General features: G+C 40.0%; 1 non-coding gene across 1 annotated transcript; it reads right to left on the reverse strand.

Annotated features, from left to right (window-relative positions):
- Window positions 1-2,501: 2,501 nt before the first annotated feature.
- On the reverse strand, window positions 2,502-2,608 carry LOC141663272 (small nucleolar RNA R71). Its single transcript, XR_012551349.1, has one exon. It is a non-coding gene; the product is annotated as a small nucleolar RNA R71 (small nucleolar RNA).
- Between the last annotated feature and the right edge of the window lie 16,375 nt (window positions 2,609-18,983).

The raw sequence follows: 18,983 nt of genomic DNA on the forward strand, positions 1-18,983 counted from the left end.
GTTTATGTTCTTTTCCAACTAAGAAGGAACCGGTTGGTACCGAGGATCCCCAGTCCAGCACGAGAGCTAGGGGTTCAGGTTGATCGAGCTAAGCTAGTAGGCTTCTTTTGGGATAATTTGGGTTTGCAAAAGTTTGTAATAATGTTTAATACTTAGTTCTGAGTTTGGAATAGTTGGCATTTGAACGTTTGTAATATAAGTAGGTGTGTTTGGCTTGTGTGCTTTAACCTGTTACGGTTCGTGGTAGTTGGTAAGTAGGGTCACTGCATATTATTATTATCTTTATCATTGTTATAAGCGGGTTATTGATAAGGTGTGTGTGTGTGGACCCCAAACTTCTGACCCGAGTTTGGAGGGTGCCACATTTATTCGATCAGCTAAAAGGAGCCACATGGTTTTCAAAGATAGATTTGCGATCAGGCTATCATCAATAAAAGATTAAAGCTGAAGATATTCCCAAGACTGCGTTCCGTACAAGATATGGACATTACGAGTTTCTTGTAATGGCATTCGGTTTGACTAACGCGCTGATAAGTGGATTTTATATCCACTTGGAATGCATAATTACAAGCGTAAATTGGTGTTTTGGACTCAAGTTGTTGGTATTTTGATGTGTTTTTGTGTTATAGCATTTCAGGTATCAGTTATATGAAGAAATAAGCTTTTAAAGGAAATATGATAAAACGTGATCAGAATTGGAATCCAAGGCCATTGTCAAGTTGTAGAGAATCTCAATAGCTTCGTGTGGGCAGTTGAATCGCCTAATTCTGACGAGTAGAACTCAAGTTATGGCCAAAACAAGATTCATCTGAAATTTTTCCAAACAGGCGCTGAGCGCCCACTCAGGAGAGCTGAGCGGCCGCCTAGGGCGCGGCTGGTCACTGATTTCACTGAAAAAGCCTTTTTTGAGTGGAATTTGACGATTTTAAGGGTCCAGGTCCACTAGGGGCGTATATATACTTGAAAAAAAGGGTTTTCATCATCCGGGAAGATTGGGATACCAAGGAGAAGACCTAGAAACACAGAACAACTCCGAAAAAGAAGGTCTTCTTTTCAACTTGTGATTCTTTGAATTAGTTGTAACTTTGGATGCTCGTTTTCGTTCTTGTTGAACCTAGATCTTGTTTATTCGTACTTTAATTATTATTCAGTTTATTAAGACCTTGTTTATACCATGCTTTCATTGGAACCCATGGTGACGATGAGTTCAATTATGGGCTAATCGTTATCATGGGGTTCTAGCGGATTTACTTATGGATTTCAATAATTAATTTGTTTCGATATCTTGGTGTGTAGTGATTGATTGATATCCTAGTATTGGTTGTGCTTATTCGTCTTATGTGCGTAGCTAACATATAAGATAGCGTGTTAATCTCTATTGAAGCGACAGTGAATATAGAGGTTTAGAACTTGCCATGCTAGCATAGGTTCATGTATTGTATGCATGATGTGTAGGTAACTCTAACCGTTTTACTTGCCCTATATAATCAAGATAAATAACTTGTGCTTAAACCGTTATGTTGTCAAATTCTATAGACATATAGGGTCTCAATATAATTGGTTCCTATTCAGCTTCTATCTCTTTTGTCTAGTAGAATGGTACTCGTGCAACGAAAGTTGGCGTTTATCAGTTTCGTGTTATCTGATTAGTGTCATCACCATTACATGCTAAGGTTAAGAACGAAAAGGCTATTGAATGAAGTATTTAATGAAGTTAGAATCCCATGTTTGTCTTATATAGTTTATTCAATCTTTTATTCTCGTAGCTAATTGCATGTTAGTTAATATCTTAGTTTTATAAAAACCCAATTTGTTATTTGTCTTAGCATTGATCGATAACCATACATTGTTGCATAGGTGCATAAATTGAACTTAACCTAAACCAGTCTCTGTGGGAATGAATCTGATTTATATCTTATACGACTTACGAACGCGTGTACTTGCGTGAATATTAGCGCGTGTTTTTACCCTGACAAGTTTTTGGCGCCGCTGCCGGGGACTCGGTGTTAATATTTAGTTTATGTGCTTGTCATCAGTGGTCGTTAAAGTTCACTGACTCGGATTCTTTTACTTTCATGGTTTATTTGTTTGTGTTTCAGGTACTCAGTACAATGGGAGATCCAGCAGCATGAACGAGAGCCTTGATGGATTTTTCTCAACCCAAGATCAATGACATTCAATCTAGCATTGTCTGGCCAGCTATCACAGCTAATACCTTTGAGATCAAGCCTGGCATAATTCAATGGATGCAGAATTCAGTCCAGTTGGGGGGTTCTCCAACGGAAGATCCCAATATGCACATTAGGGATTTAATTGAGATCTGTGACACCTTCAAGTTCAACGGTGTTTATGAAGATGCTGTGAAGCTGAGACTGTTCCCATTCTCTCTGAGGGACAAGGCTAAGAGCTGGTTACACTTTCTACCAGCTGGTTCGATTACTACTTGGGAAGATCTTGCTCAAAAGTTTCTTACTAAATTATTCCCTATGGCAAAGACAACTGCACTCAGGAATGCTATTACTCAATTTGCGCAGCAAATGGGAGAATCGCTAAGTGAAGCTTGGGAGCGCTACAAGGAGATGCTTAGGAAGTGTCCTCATCATTGAATTCCTAATTGGATGATCATCACTTGTTTTAGAATGGATTGGGAGCACAGTCCAGACCCATGCTCGATGCAGCATCAGGCGGAGCATTATGGGAAAAGAGCTATAAGGAAGCTTATGATCTAATTGAACTGATGGCTGCTAATGAATATCAATATCCAACCCAGAGATATCCACAGGGCAAGGTAGCAAGAGTTCTTGAGGTGGATACAACTATGGCTATCACTGCTCAACTGAAGGTGTTGTCTATGAAGATCGATTCTCTGGCTAACTATGGTGTTAAGCAGATAACCAGTGTTTGTGAGCTGTGTGCAGGTCCGCATGCGATAGAGCAATGCGCTATATCTAGTGAATCAGTTCAGTTTGTGAGCAACTTTCAGAGATCGTAGCAGCAAGTTCCTGCCACTTATTATCCTGACAACTGGAATCATCCTAACTTCAGCTGGAGCAACAATCAGAATGCGATGCAACAGCCGTTCCAGCAGTTTGGAGCAAAACAATTCAACCCTCCTGGTTTTCAACAATAATTTGCACCAAGAAAACAACTCCAACTTCAACAATAAACTCATGATGCAGGTCTATCTTCGAATGAAAAATCTGAATTGGAGGAGTTGCGGCTTATGTGCAAAAACCAGGCTCTTATATGCCAAAGCCAGGCTGTTTCTATTTAGAATCTAGAGAACCAGATAGGGGAAATTGCTAACGCCTTATTGAATCGACCACCAGGAACGCTTCCTAGTGATATAGAAACAAATCCAGGAAAGAGGGAAGTTGAAGAACAGGTGAATGCCATCACCTTAAGGTCTGTAAAGGTCGCAAGCCCTCAAATTCAACAAGACGAAGAGCCTAAAAAGTCTCAAGTTCTAGAATCTGCAGTTGTGGCTGAAGAAGAAGTACAGAAGGAAGCAGAGGTGGAACCAAGAAAGACTACTATGGAACACACTCCTCCTGAGGGTAATACAGGGGAGAAACAGATCTATCCTCTACCTTCTTTTCCTAAGAGGTTGCAGAAAAAAAAGCCGAATAAGCAGTTTGAGAAGTTTTTGGAGGTGTTCAAGAAACTTCATATCAACATACCTTTCGCTGAAGCTCTTGAACAGATGCCTAGCTATGCGAGGTTTATGAAAGGTATTCTCTCTCGAAAAGTGAAGTTCGATGACTTAGAGACTGTTGCTCTCACGGAGGAATGCAATGATGTACTACAACAGAAGTTGCCTCTGAAGCTTAAAGATCCTGGAAGCTTCACTATTCCTTGCACCATCGGAAACTTGTCATTCGACAAGTGTTTATGTGATTTAGGAGCTAGCATCAATCTGATGCCCTTATCTATCTTCAAGAAGCTTGGTCTGCCTGATCCGAAACCAACATACATGTTATTACAACTAGCTGACCGTTCCATCGCTTATCCACGAGGTATAGTGGAGGATGTCTTGGTCAAGGTGGATAAACTCTTCTTCCCTACTGACTTTGTAATTCTTGATTTTGAGGAAGATATGAAGATTCCCATTATCTTGGGAAGACCATTCTTAGCTACAGGCCGAACTATGATCGATGTACAAAAATGAGAGCTTTCGATGAAGGTTTACGATTAAAAGGTCACTTTTAATGTGTTCAAGGAAATAAAGTTACCCACAACTAAAGAGGAGTGCTTTAAAGTAGAGAAACTACAGGTTTTGAATGCACCTCTGTGGAAGAGGAAGTTGGATATGCCATTCGATTCTCTTGGGTTAGCAGAGCTAAAAATTTCTCAGGAGCGTTTTGAACCATTTATTCAAGAAGCTCCCACACTTGAGCTCAACCCTCTACCAGATCACTTGAGTTATGCATTCTTAGGTGTACCCCCTGACAAGGGGTTGAGATATATTTTTGATGATATAGAGGATGGACGAACGGATCCTCTCGTGCCTTTAGAGGGTTCTTTTCATGTGCCACAGGCAGTTGATAAGACTGGTGTTAGTGATTACCAGTATAGAAGATTGACTAGGCGTATGGAGTCCATGCATGTCATCCACCGATATTTTGATGAAGATTTGACACTCACTTTCGGTACTATTTTCTGAGACACTAGTGGCAAGGTTGATTGGCCACCTGATCCTCCTCCCGAAGAGGGTGATCTTTCCGATGACTAGGTATGCCTAAAATCCTTATTATTACCTTCAATGAGGACATTGAAAATTTTAAGTTTGGGGGTGATAATGTAAGGATTAGTAGTGTGTGTTCTTATGGATTCATATAGATTTATATTGCATGTTTAGTTGTAGTTCATTCATATTTTTACATGTTTGTTCATTTAGGACATATTTGTTTGTTTTTATGTGATTTCATATAGTTTCATTTGCATGTATATTTAGCATGATCCTTTAAGATGAATAATGATATTTGATAAGTTGATGTTGATTTCAGTATGGTGATGACGAATAGAGGGATGTTTAAGTCTTAATGAATTGATTTGCATGTCGAAAACAAATATTTTTACAAGTCTTATAGGGTTGCTTTTGATCTAGATCATAATCATACTTGTTTGTTGTTGAGATTTAATCACTTGGTTATATTTAGAATTTGTGATATTCTCGTAATGACGTAAAAACACTGATTTTTTTATCTGGAGAAAAACTTGGATTTCATTGCTAGTTGTTGTAAGGCTAGGCGTCAAATGTCTAGTAGCCGGCTCATATTTTTATGAGTAGTCTAGGGTTGAATGAGATGGAGTGAAACGCACTCATTCAGAAATTGTTGAAAAAAAAGAAAAAAAGAAAAAGAAAAAAAGTATGTGTTTATGCATAACTGATCAAGAGTGAGCTCTTTAATACTCGAGTTATTAAGTTCTTAGGGGACTTTGTGCCTAGCGACCTAAGGCTTTTATAGTTTGGGATCCGCTAACCTAACGCTCGCTACATGAGTATTATTGCATAAGTCTTTTGTGGACCTCATTCATTGCACGGTCAAATAAGCATCTTTGCTATGTGTTCAATAAAAGTGTGAATCCTTGTATAACTCTAGTAGAAAGGAGGTTTTGTGAGTCATAATGAGTTTATTGTCTATTCTGTTTATAAACTTTTGATTGTTTCGATGATAGATAAGTTATGGTTATTGATCTAGTATCGAGAGATATCTGTTAAGCATTCCACACACGCACGTTTCTGGTTTGTGAGTTGGTTTGTGGGATTTATTTGAGCTCTGTTTAAAGTCATTGAATTCTTAGAGGCATTGGCTTATTCATTTGGTTATGGTTATTCTGAGGGGATCGATCGCATTATCATTTAGTTGCATTCACGTAGTTGCATTCATGCATTAGGTTTGTTTTGTAGTTTTGAGTCTGTTTATGCTTGAGGACAAACATCGATTCAAGTTTGGGGGTGTGATAAGTGGATTTTATATCCACTTGGAATACTTAATTACAAGCTTAAATTGGTGTTTTGGACTCAAGTTGTTGGTATTTTGATGTGTTTTGTGTTATTGCATTTCAGGTATCAGTTATATGAAGAAATCAGTTTTTAAAGAAAAAATATATAAAGTGATCAAAATTGTAATCCAAGGCCATTGTCAAGTTGTAGAGAATCTCAATAGCTTCGCGTGGGCAGTTGAATCGCCTAATTCTGACGAGTAGAACTCAAGTTATGGCCAAAACAAGATTCATCAGAAATTTTTCCACACAGGCGCTGAGCGCCCGCTCAGCAGGAGAGCTGAGCGGCCGCCCAGAGAGCTGAGCGCCCGCTCGGGAGAGCTGAGCGCCCGCTCAGGAGAGCTGAGCGGCCGCTCAGGGCGTAGTTGGTCGCTGATTTCGCTGAAAAAGCCTTTTTTGAGTGGAATTTGACGATTTTAAGGGTCCAGGTCCACTAGGGGCGTATATATACTTAAAAAAAGGTTTTCATCATCCGGGAAGATTGGGATACCAGGGAGAAGACCTAGAAGCACAGAATAACTCCGAAAAAGAAGATCTTGTTTTCAACTTGTGATTCTTTGAATTAGTTGTAACTTTGGATGCTCGTTTTCGTTCTCGTTGAAACTAGATCTCGTTTATTCGTACTTTAATTATTATTCAGTTTATTAAGACCTTGTTTATACCATGCTTTCATTGGAAGCCATGGTGACGATGAGTTCAATAATTAATTTGTTTCGATATCTTGGTGTGTAGTGATTGATTGATATCCTAGTATTGGTTGTGCTTATTCGTCTTATTTGTGTAGCTAACATATAAGATAGCGTGTTAATCTCTATTGAAGCGACAGTGAATATAGAGGTCTAGAACTTGCCATGCTAGCATAGGTTCATGTATTGTATGCATGATTTGTAGGTAACTCTAACCGTTTTACTTGCCCTATGTAATCAAGATAGATAACTTGTGCTTAAACTGTTATGTTGTCAAATTCTATAGACATATAGGGTCTCAATATAATTGGTGCCTATTCAGTTTCTATCTCTTTTGTGGATGTCTGGTCGAATGGTACTCGTGAAATGAAAGTTGGCGTTTATCAGTTTCGTGTTATCTGATTAGTGTCATCACCATTACATGCTAAGGTTAAGAACGAAAAGGCTATTGAATGAAGTATTTAATGAAGTTAGAATCCCATGTTTGTCTTATATAGTTTATTTAATCTTTTATTCTCGTAGCCAATTGCATGTTAGTTAATATCTTAGTTTAATAAAAACCCAATTTGTTATTTGTCTTAGCATTGAGCAATAACCATACATTGTTGCATAGGTGCATAAATTGAACTTAATCTAAACGAGTCTATGTGGGAACGAATCTGATTTATATCTTATACTACTTTTGAACGCTTATACTTGCGTGAATATTAGCACGTGTTTTTGCCCTAACACGCGCCAGCATCATTCATGGATCTGATGAACAGGGTATTCAAGAAATACTTGGACAGATTCGTGATCGTATTTATTGATGACATCTTGATTTACTCAAAGACGGAAGAAGAGCATGCTGAGCACTTGAGGATTGCTTTGGAAATTCTGAGGAAAGAACAACTGTACGTGAAATTCTTGAAATGTGAATTTTGGTTAAAGGAAGTACAATTCCTAGGGCACATCATCAGTAGAGAAGGCATCCAAGTCGATCCAGCAAAGATTGAAGCTGTGTTAAATTGGGAAAGACCAAAGACACCGACAGAAGTTCGAAGTTTCTTGGGATTGGCAGGATATTATAGAAGATTTGTTAAAGATTTTGCGAAAATAGCAACGCCGTTGACCAAGTTAACTCGAAAAAGTGAAAAGTTCGTATGGGACGACAAATCTGAAGGAAGTTTTCAAGAGCTGAAGAATCGGTTAGTAACCGCACCAGTACTCATATTACCAGACGAGCATTGGAATTTTGTCATTTACAGCGACGTTTCATATCGCGGATTAGGATGTGTACTGATGCAGCACGGTAACATCATTGCATATGCTTCGAGACAACTCAAACCTCATGAACAGAAATATCCTACTCATGACCTGGAATTAGCAGCGATCGTATTTGTCTTGAAACTTTGGAGACACTATCTCTACGATGAAAAATGCGAAAACTACACAGATCATAAAAGTTTAAAGTACATCTTTACGCAAAAGGAACTGAACATGAGACAACGTCGATGGCTGAAATTGATTAAAGATTATGAGGTTATGATCAGTTATCATCCAGGGAAAGCAAATGTTGTGGCAGATGCGCTGAGCAGGAAAGAAAGATTGAATTTGTTAACTTCATGCGAAGAATTGGCCAAGGAATTCGACAAGTTGGAAATCAAAATTTGTGTTCCCAATGAATCTATAGAAGCTATCTACGCTATGACTTTTCAACCGGAGTTATTAGAAAAGATTCGCCGTTGCCAAGAAGAAGTGATGAGTCAAGATGACGACTTAACCGGAGAAGAAATCACAACTCAAAAGGATAATGAAGGAATTCTACACTTTGCATCAAGAATCAGGATCCCTAACGTGGCAGAATTAAAAGAAGAAATATTGCGAGATGCGCACAGTTTGAAGTATTCAATTCATCCAGGAAGTACAAAAATGTATCGCGATCTAAAGGAAAACTTTTGGTGGCTGAACATGAAGAAAGAGATAGCAGAATGGGTAAGTAAATGCTATACATGCCAGCGAGTTAAAGCGGAATATCAACGTCTGAATGGATTATTACAACCATTAGATATTCCAAAATGGAAATGGGAACATCTAGCGATGGATTTTGTGGTAGGACTACCAAGGACTAAAGCTAATCATGATGCGATATGGGTAATCATTGACAGACTAACGAAGTCGGCACATTTTCTACCAATTAACGAAAGATTTTCACTCGACAAGTTAGTGCACTTGTATCTCAAGGAAATTGTGATGCGACATGGAGTCCAATATCTATCGTGTCTGATCGAGATTCCCGTTTCAATTCAAGATTTTGGAGACAATTTCAAGAATGTCTTGGAACTAAATTAAACATGAGTACTGCTTATTGTAAGAACCCTGATTTTTGTAATATTTTAAAAACTTCAGTGAATAGTAACTGGAACTAATTATGTAGTACGTATGGAATTCGTCACAAATATGAATAGTGGAAATTTTGGAAATCAGAGATCATATTCTTGTTTATCGAGGAAAATAAGTGAATGTAAAAGCCGCCGGAATTCGAAGATTCACGATTATACTACATGTTTTCATATCTGTAAGGAATGGCGTAGAACCAGAAATACTACGTGAATTAAATATTATACCAAGGTGTTTCTATGATCAAGAGAAAGGAATAAAATTGGTTAAAGGATTATAAGCGATAAAAGAATTCACTGCGAGACGACATATTATACGATTAAACTATCGGAATGGAACGACAATCCCGTGTACGTTAAATAATCGAATGAGAAATTAATTCCACGCAGGTTGGCCATGAAAAACCAAGCTAACTAGTCGTTAGGAGATGTAACTAGGGAATTAGAAGCTAACTAGAATAGTTAGTGGAATAGTAAGTGAATAGTAAGTGAATAGTTAGTGAATAGTAATTGGGAGACAAGAAAGTGCAAGGCCATACCTCTCCAAATTCTACTCATCTAATTGTCAACCAAGCCATTCCTTTTGCTGATTATTATGCCCATATATACACACTATCAAACTCATCTTACACACTCCATCACTTTAACAAAAATCAAGCCAAACCCCCCTTCCCTTTTGCTCTCGGCCTGTTGTGCAGAAAAAGGAAAAGAGTTCTCTTCCTCACTTCACTTCTCCATCCTTCCCTTTATTATAAATTCTATAAAAATTCACAAAGTTCCTTACATCCTAGTAAAGTTATGTCTATGATTTCATGGCCAAATTCTTAATGGTTTGTGAGAAACAAATTCTTGAAGTTCAAGAACTTTAGGGGCTGTTTTGACTAACTTGGTTTCTTGGTTTTGTTTCTTAAGGATCTAGGCCTTCTAAGTGTTTTTCAAGCAAACCAAGCCCTAATAATCTTAGTACTAACCCTCCTAGTGCTCAAGAAGGTATAACTTCCAACTCTTTAAAGTTTTAAGGGTGAGTTTAAGAGTTATTTATGGTGTAGTGTCAAGATCCAAGAGTTTGTGTATGTGCAAGGTTGTTTTGCTCATATTCTTGCTAAGTACTTGAGTTTTTGAGTTGTGATGCTTGTATGTGATGCTAGATAAAGTATATAAGGTGTATGTGGGTGGATGTTGAGAAGTAAGAAGTGTTGTGTTGGTCATAAGTAGTGATTGTGTCAAGAACAAGTAGTAGAAATGAAATGTGGAGCCTATTGCACTTGGTCTGCCTTCTGCAGTGTATTCGGCCATGTAAATGTTTGAATTTTGTGAGTCACTGGCCATGACTGCGTAGATCTTGATTTTTAGTTTCTGTACATGTGTGGATCGTCGCGAGGGGATTTACCGTTTAGAAGTTATGACCGTTTTAGTGTAGAGCATTCATACGAAAAGCCAACTGCACATAGGCCACTTGCTTGATAATTTTGAAAGGCTAAAAATGATTTCGAAAATTTGGAAAAATCATGATAATTAAATAATGCAGCAAGGAAGACTTTCCAAAAATAATTTTAAGAAAATATTAATTTTTCGATTTTATAAAAATGTTTTAGTGAAGCAAATCGATAATCGTGTACTAACTAAGATCGTTGGTTATTGATTTTAGATCGCCAACAAAAGCCCCGAAACCATACCACTCCTAGCACTCGAGGCAAGTTTACGAAACCCTAACACGAATTATCCATGCTATATATACTGTTGTGATATTGATGCCATGATTTACAGTTCGAAAATATATGCTTGTCTGTGATATCAATACATTCCAATTATGCGACTGTTTACGAAAACGAACTTCGTTTTATACAAGTTAGAGAAATTGAAACGTAATTTTAATATAATACAAGATAGTGGGAGTCGGAGATATTTTTAAATCGATTTAATCCCGGAACGAGCCGGACGTGGAAGATTTCAATTTCAATAAACAAAGTACTCTCGCGTAACATACATATTAAGCGAACGATCGAGATTTGATTTATAATCAAAAGAGATAATCGAATATTCACTCAAGGGATATCCTACTTGATTATTTATTTATAATTATTACCTAAAGAGTTACTAAAATATCCGGAAAATACTAGAAGAGATATTGAAAAGTTTTTAAATCAATTCACTCTAACTAAAACGTATGTAACCATTCGGAGGATAATTATAAGATGTCGAATCCTGTCTTAAGTATTTAATTGAGATTTTTATCAATTCATTGAACCATATTGAGAAACATTTTGTACATAAGGTTTTATCAATTCATTGAACCCTTCTTAAAAATGTTAGGAGACTGTAAATATTTAATATTCCGTACTTCTAAAAATCATTTAAAAATAGACATAGTTCCCAAGGATACTTTCTAAATTATTCAAAATTCTCGGAAGAGATCAATCATCTAAAACTTATCAAAACCTTAGGGAACTTAGTCTAGAAGCATGAAGGTTTTGCTTCCTCGCTCAATGAAAAACAAGTGAGCAATATATGTAAAACTCTACTACGGTTAAGGGTTTGAAAATGAGTTTTAAAAATTCAAAACTCCGACAACTCCCAAGGAACAATTGTAATAAAAGTGACGAATAAATTACCTTATATAAAGGTCAACTAAGAACGATCTATTCCTTCGATAAAGGATTTTATGTAAATTATATAATTGTTTTGGGACTGGAATGTGGCCTACCCGGAACGGAGAGGTATTGGGTAGTGACCATGCGCGGAGTGGCGTAGTATACAGTTATATGGTCTCTGTGACTATTGACTTTGGACTTGCACGGAAATGAGCAACCATCGTGTAATGTCTTGATAAGCCCAAAGGCGGCTAGGTTTGTATTCCTTCTACTAGTAGAGAAAATTTCGTACTCGGCTGATCACCGGTACGTGGTTTATTCTAGTATAGTGCCTTTCCTCCACTTTGGATAAATTGTTGTGAAACCTACAGCAGAAGGCCGATAAGGCTGAGTTTTAAATAAGGTTGTTGATAAATATATATCACATCCGTTCGAGAATCTTGGTTCAAGCATCATATTGAGAATTTGAGATGAAATGAGTACGAGTATAAACTAATTAAACTGATACATTTAAAGTTGAGTTTTTCATAAAATTGAGAAGCATATAAACTTTTAGAAACCTTGGATATACAAAGCTTAATGGTTTTTTTCCTAAATGATTATATTTAGATATTGGATATTTATATCTTGCTGAGCATTAGTGCTCACTCTTTCTTTTATAAATATCATATCACAACAGATTATAAGCATGGCCCAAACCAGGACGACTGCCCGTAAGCGGGTAGGGGACACACGTGAGTACCGTAGACTGTTCGTCCGCCAGCCACCTCAGGTAGACGAATAGAGATAGTTTCCTTTTGAGTACTTGAATCAAGACCATTTGTGGCCCGAGCCAGTCTCATGTAGAGCTGTTCTCGGCGTTCACTCTTTTGAGATAATTTCCTTTGGTCTGTAATAACTTAAATACTTTAACGTTAATTTAGTAATATTTCTGAGCATATAACCTGTGTGTGTGTGAGTTTGGTTAAAAGGTCGAGTAATGAGGTAAAAAAGGATTAATTATTTATCAGACAATATTAAGTGATCGTAACAACCCGATTTCCCGACCTTGAATTTGGGCGTGTTACAGAAATGGTATCATAGCCCTAGGTTATAAGTCTCAGAAACGTTAGGCGAATCAACTGAATCAATGAACTAGAACTCACATAGAGTTCGTAGTCGGGCTACGAGGGTAGCACTGATATTAAGAACCCTTAGGGGTGATTTAAGTATCCAAGGATAGTAACGCGTGTGTTAAATGACTTGTAGGTACCCGATGTGTTAGACCCTGAGGCTGTAGAGGCGTACGAGAGAGAGCATGATGAGGCCCTTTTAGCTGAGATCGAGGTAGCTGACCCTGCCCCCACTGTGGGCTTAGAGGTATTCGAGTACCCGGAGACTGACCCTGAGGAGGACCCGGAGGAGGACCTCACTGAGCCAGACACTGAGATAGCCCCTCCTGAGGATATTCCATACGGCAGCACGGAGGTTCCATCTTCAGAGATGATGAGGGTGGATGTGCATCAGAGGTCGATAGAGTGTTTGCTACATCGGATCTCAGCAGCCCAGGCTCGAGTCGCTGAGCTCGAGAATGAGACGGGAGTAGCAGATTTGATGGATAGGATGATAGCTCTGTAGGCCAGAGTCACAACACTGACTGAGGAGTTAGAGGCGGAGTTAGGGGCAGCCACCCCAGTGAGGACACCCATCCCGTCCCCTGTACCAGATAGTCCCGCGCGGACTGAGACCAATGATGACATGGACCCTATTCTTGATGGCGTGGCAGCGACTCCTGCAGATTCCCCACTTCCACCATCCCTAACAGTCATATCCCTAGCAGTTCACGACTGGGTGGTAGGTCGTTATGCTACTGATCTGACAGCAGCTGTGGCCCGTATTGCCGAGCTGAGGGACCAGCTTTCCATCGAGCGGCACATGAGGATAGAGGCCCGAGGCAGGCGGGGATACCCCAGCGCCTGACGCGTGCGCAGGACCATTCGCCGCATAGAGCAGAGGACCATCGGTAGGATTCACCGCTTATCCCCATAACGTGACTTGGTGAGTAGGCGCGAGGTTATCAGGGTTGTGATCCGCGCTATAAGGTGGATTCGTGATGTTGCTCGTGGCTAGTGGATACTGGTAGTAGTTGGTTGTTGTTCCTCAACGGTGGTACTTAGTTGTTTTGTGATAGTTGTTTTGGTTGTTATCTTTGATAGTGCCACCAGCTAAGGATTATTGTATTAAGGCAGATTGTACTTTTATTATTCAGTATGTTGTACCCAGACCTGGCTTATGGCCAAATTATGTATAATTATCGTGTTGATTAGTTGCGATTTCTAGATTGTGGTTTAATCTTCTTTCATACCTGCATAATTACATACTGTCATAACAAATCAGGAAGCATGAGAATTGGCAAATGAAAACAACCTAAATAAGTTTATGTAACAGGAAAATTCCGCCAAGGAGAATAGTAACAAGAACTCGCCCGGATGCATCTGGCGGCCAGGGCAGTAATAATGAACAAGGGCATCGAGCACAGACCCCACCATTAAGAATTAATGAAGAACGAAATGAGTATGATGATGAGGACTATGAAGAGTCAGAGGCTGAAGATACTCAGGGGATGGAAATGCCAGTGAACCCTATTGAGCAGTTTGTAGAACTGCTGAGGCAAAACCTGCAACAGCAACGACCACCCCAGCAACCCCAGCAGGCCATGGCTAATGCATTTAAATCTTTCAAGTCGGTCAAGCCCCCAGAGTTTCACGGTGTTACTGACCCAGTTCAAGCCAGGGCTTGGCTAAAAGAGGTAGAAAAGACCTTTGAGCGAATTGGCACTGAGGAAGCCCACAAGACTAATTTTGCCACTTATCTCTTAAAGGGTGAGGCTAACTATTGGTGGGAAGCCAAGAAAAATATGCAGCTCCAAGGGATTGTTACTTGGGAAAGATTCACTGAGTTGTTTTTAAAGAAGTATGTCCCAAAGTTTATGGAGGTTCAAATGCAGCGAAAGTTCCTAAAGTTGAAACAAGAAAATATGAGCATAGCGGAATATGAAGCTAAGTTCACAGAATTGTTGTGGTTTGTGCCACAGCTGGTGGGCACCGAAGAGCAAAAGGCTGAGAGATTTCAACAGGGATTGAAGCAGTGGATTCAGAACAAGCTGGCAATTCTAGAGATAACTGACTATGCCCCCCTAGTACAGAAGGCCACAGTAGCTTAAACAGGGTGTGAAATGAGCCAGAAAATGAAGCAAACTAAGAAGCGAAGGTTTGATGGTCAAAGCAGGAGTGTGGGAGGGGGGAGCTTCCCTAGTAAGTTTGTCAGGGGGACGGCCTCCCAACCCAACCGCAGTACAGGATTCGGGGGATCAGGGAGCGTGAGTGTGGCCTGGAGCGGGAACCAGACGAGAATGTCTTATCATAGCCAACCACGACCTCCTCTGCCAGAATGCAAGAGCTGTGATAAGAAGCATTCTGGGCAATATATGCAGAAACCGGTGACATGCTTTAAATGTGGTAAGGTAGGGCACTATGCCACATCTTGTAACCAGGAAGCGGCTAAGTGTTTCCAGTGCGGAAAGACAGGACACATGAGGAAGGACTGCCCTGCGGCAGCCCCATCTAGCTCAAGGGGTAGTGTAGCTGTATCTAACATAGTGCCGACTGCCAGGACCTTTAATATGACTATGAAAGATGCCGTGAGGAACACCAATGTTTTAGCAGGTACGCTCCTCCTAAACTCCAATCCCGCCAATGTGCTATTTGATTCTGGAGCTACTAAGTCTTTCATATCTAAGGAATTTGCTGAAAAATTGAACTTAAAAGTAGAACCTTTGAAAGAATCTTTGCAAGTGGAAATAGCTAATCAAGAGATTATCCTTATAAATCAAGTTTATGCTAACTGCAACCTAGAATTAGACGGAGTGAGATACCCAGTAGATTTAATTCCCTTTCGATTGGGGGAGTTTGATGTGATATTAGGAATGAATTGGCTATCTAGAAACCATGCCCAGATTGATTGCAAGGGGAAGAAAGTAAAATTGAAAACACCTAGTGGTAAGAATATAATAATTAAGGGGCAATGACAAACCAAGAAATTTCTAACTATGGTGCAGACCAAGAGACTTTTAAGGCAAGGATGTAAGGCCTACTTGGCTTACGTAGTGGATACCAAACGAGAAGCCCCTGAGATCCACACCATACATGTTGTTAATGAGTTTGAGGATGTATTTCCCAAGGATCTTCCCGGACTACCCCCGGATCGGGAGATAGAATTTGCCATTAATTTAGCTCCCGACACGGCACCAGTATCAAAGGCCCCATATCGTTTGGCCCCCGTCGAAATGAAAGAGTTGGCTGATCGATTGCAAGATCTATTGAATAAAGGAATGATTAGACCGAGCGTATCCCCGTGGGGTGCACCCGTACTATTTGTGAAGAAGAAGGACGGCAGCATGAGACTGTGCATCGATTATCGAGAGCTGAACAAGCTGACCATTAAGAAAAAGTACCCATTGCCAAGAATAGATGACCTCTTTGACCAACTAAAGGATGTAACGTGTTTTTCCAAGATTGACCTTAGGACAGGTTATCATCAACTTAAGATCAAACCGGAAGATATACCTAAGACTGCATTTTACACTAGGTACGGACATTATGAGTTCCTAGTTATGTTATTTGGTTTGACTAATGTGCCCATGGCTTTCATGGATCTGATGAACAGAGTCTTTAAGAAGTATCTGGATGAATGTGTGATAGTCTTCATTGATGATATTCTAATTTACTCTAGATCGGAGGAGGAACATGCAGAACACCTCAGGATAGTATTGGAAATCTTGCGGAAAGAAAAATTGTATGCCAAATTCTCAAAGTGTGAATTTTGGTTGAAAGAAGTTCAGTTTTTGGGTCATGTGATTAGTAAGGAAGGAATTCTCGTAGACCCTGCAAAGATAGAAGCTGTCTCAAATTGGGAATAACCAACCACGCCCACCGAGGTAAGAAGCTTTATTGGACTGGCCGGGTATTATCGAAGGTTTGTAAAGGATTTCGCCAAGATAGCAGGCCCGTTGACTAGACTTACTCGGAAACAGAAAAGTTTGTTTGGACAGAGAAATGTGAGGAGAGTTTCCAAGAATTGAAGAAAAGGTTGGTATCGGCCCCAGTGCTGGCCCTACCAGACGATAAAAGGGAACTTTGTGATTTATAGTGATGCGTCCCATAAAGGTTTGGGATGTGTGCTGATGCAGCACGGTAAGGTGATTGCCTATGCATCCATGCAATTAATGGAATATGAAATGAGGTACCCCACCCATGACTTAGAATTAGCCGCCATAGTGTTTGCCCTTAAGATGTGGAGACATTACCTATACGGAGAAAAGTGTGAGATTTATACTGACCACAAGAGTCTTAAATATATCTTCACCCAGAAAGATCTAAACATGAGGCAGAGAAGGTGGTTAGAATTGATTAAGGACTACGACTGTGAAATTCTTTATCACCCGGGGAAGGCCGATGTGGTGGCTGATGCCCTTAGTCGTAAGGAAAGATTGAAAAAGATCACTACGTCAGAGGATTTGATCTGAGAATTTGACAAGTTAGAGATTGAGGTCAAGGTCGCTGAGCCAGGGACCGAAGGTTTGTATGAGATGGTTATGCAACCGGAGCTACTGGAAAAGATTAGGCGATGCCAAGAAATAGTGTTGAGGGAGAACAAGGAACTGGTAAGCGGAGAGGAGGCCAAGTGTGACCTAGACGAGAAGGGAATTAGGAGGCATGCCTACAGGATATGGGTCCCTAACATCCAAGAATTAAAGAATGAAATTTTGCGTGAAGGACACAGCTCTAGATATATGGTCCACCCAGGAAGCACCAAAATGTACCAAGATTTGAAGGAGTACTATTGGTGGCCTAACATGAAGAAGGATGTAGCGGAGCGGGTCAGTAAGTGTATGACTTGTCAGAGAGTAAAGGCAGAACACCAGCGACCAAGCGGACTCTTGCAACCCTTAGAAATTCCGATGTGGAAATGGAAGCAAATAGCTATGGATTTTTTGGTAGGATTACCCCGAACTAAGACTAACCATGATGCAATATGGGTAATTGTCGACCGACTAACCAAGTCAGCGCACTTTCTTCCAATCAAGGAAACCTACACAGTGGATAGATTAGCGGAGCTATACATTAAGGAAATTGTGGTAAGACATGGAGTGCCAGTAGCTATCGTATCTGACCGAGATCCACGATTCAACTCCAGATTTTGGAGGAGCTTTCAGGAATGCCTAGGAACCAAACTAAACATGGGCACCGCTTATCATCCACAAACAGATGGACAAAGTGAGCGAACCATCCAGACATTGGAGGACATGTTGAGAATGTATGTAATTGATTTTAAGGGTTCTTGGGATGAACACCTGTCTTTGATAGAGTTTGCCTACAACAATAGTTATCATGCGAGTATCGGAATGCCCCCATACGAGGCGTTGTATGGCCGAAGGTGCCGTTCACCCTTGTATTGGGATGAAGTTGGTGAGAGAAAGTTACTAGGTCCCGACTTGGTGCAAAGGACAAGGGATATAGTTCAATTAGTCAGAGGACGCATAACAGCAGCCCAAGACCGACAGCGTAAATACGCCGATCTGGCACGGAAGGACAGAGAGTATGAAGTGGGTGACCAGGTATTTCTGAAAGTGTCACCATGGAAAGATTGATCAGATTTGGGAAGAAGGGGAAGCTGAGCCCCCGTTATATTGGACCTTTCGAGATTCTAAGACGGATAGGACCCGTGGCATACGAGTTAGCTTTACCTCCAAATCTTCAGCAGGTTCATAATGTTTTTCATGTATCAATGTTGAGGAAGTATAATGCGGATGCCAAACATATAGTGGAGCATGAGCAAGTAGACCTTCAACCAGATCTGTCCTATGTTGAGCAGCCAGTCGAAATCATTGACCGAAAAGAGCAAGTACTCCGAAACAAGAGTGTCAATCTAGTCAGAGTCTTATGGAGGCATCACAACGTCGAGGAGTCGACTTGGGAATTAGAGAGTCACATGCAAGAAAAGTACCCCCATCTATTTGTGGATTGATTCCGGGACGGAATCATTTTACGGGGGGCAGACTGTAAGAACCCTGATTTTTATAATATTTTAAAAACTTCAGTGAATAGTAACTGGAACTAATTATGTAGTACGTATGGAATTCGTCACAAATATGAATAGTGGAATTTTGGAAATCCGAGATCATATTCTTGTTTATCGAGGAAAGTAAGTGAATGTAAAAGCCGTCGGAATTCGAAGATTCACGATTATACTACGTGTTTTCGTATCCATAAGGAATGGCGTAG

Source organism: Apium graveolens, chromosome 5 (genome assembly GCF_009905375.1).
Source record: "Apium graveolens cultivar Ventura chromosome 5, ASM990537v1, whole genome shotgun sequence".
Lineage (NCBI taxonomy): Eukaryota > Viridiplantae > Streptophyta > Magnoliopsida > Apiales > Apiaceae > Apium > Apium graveolens.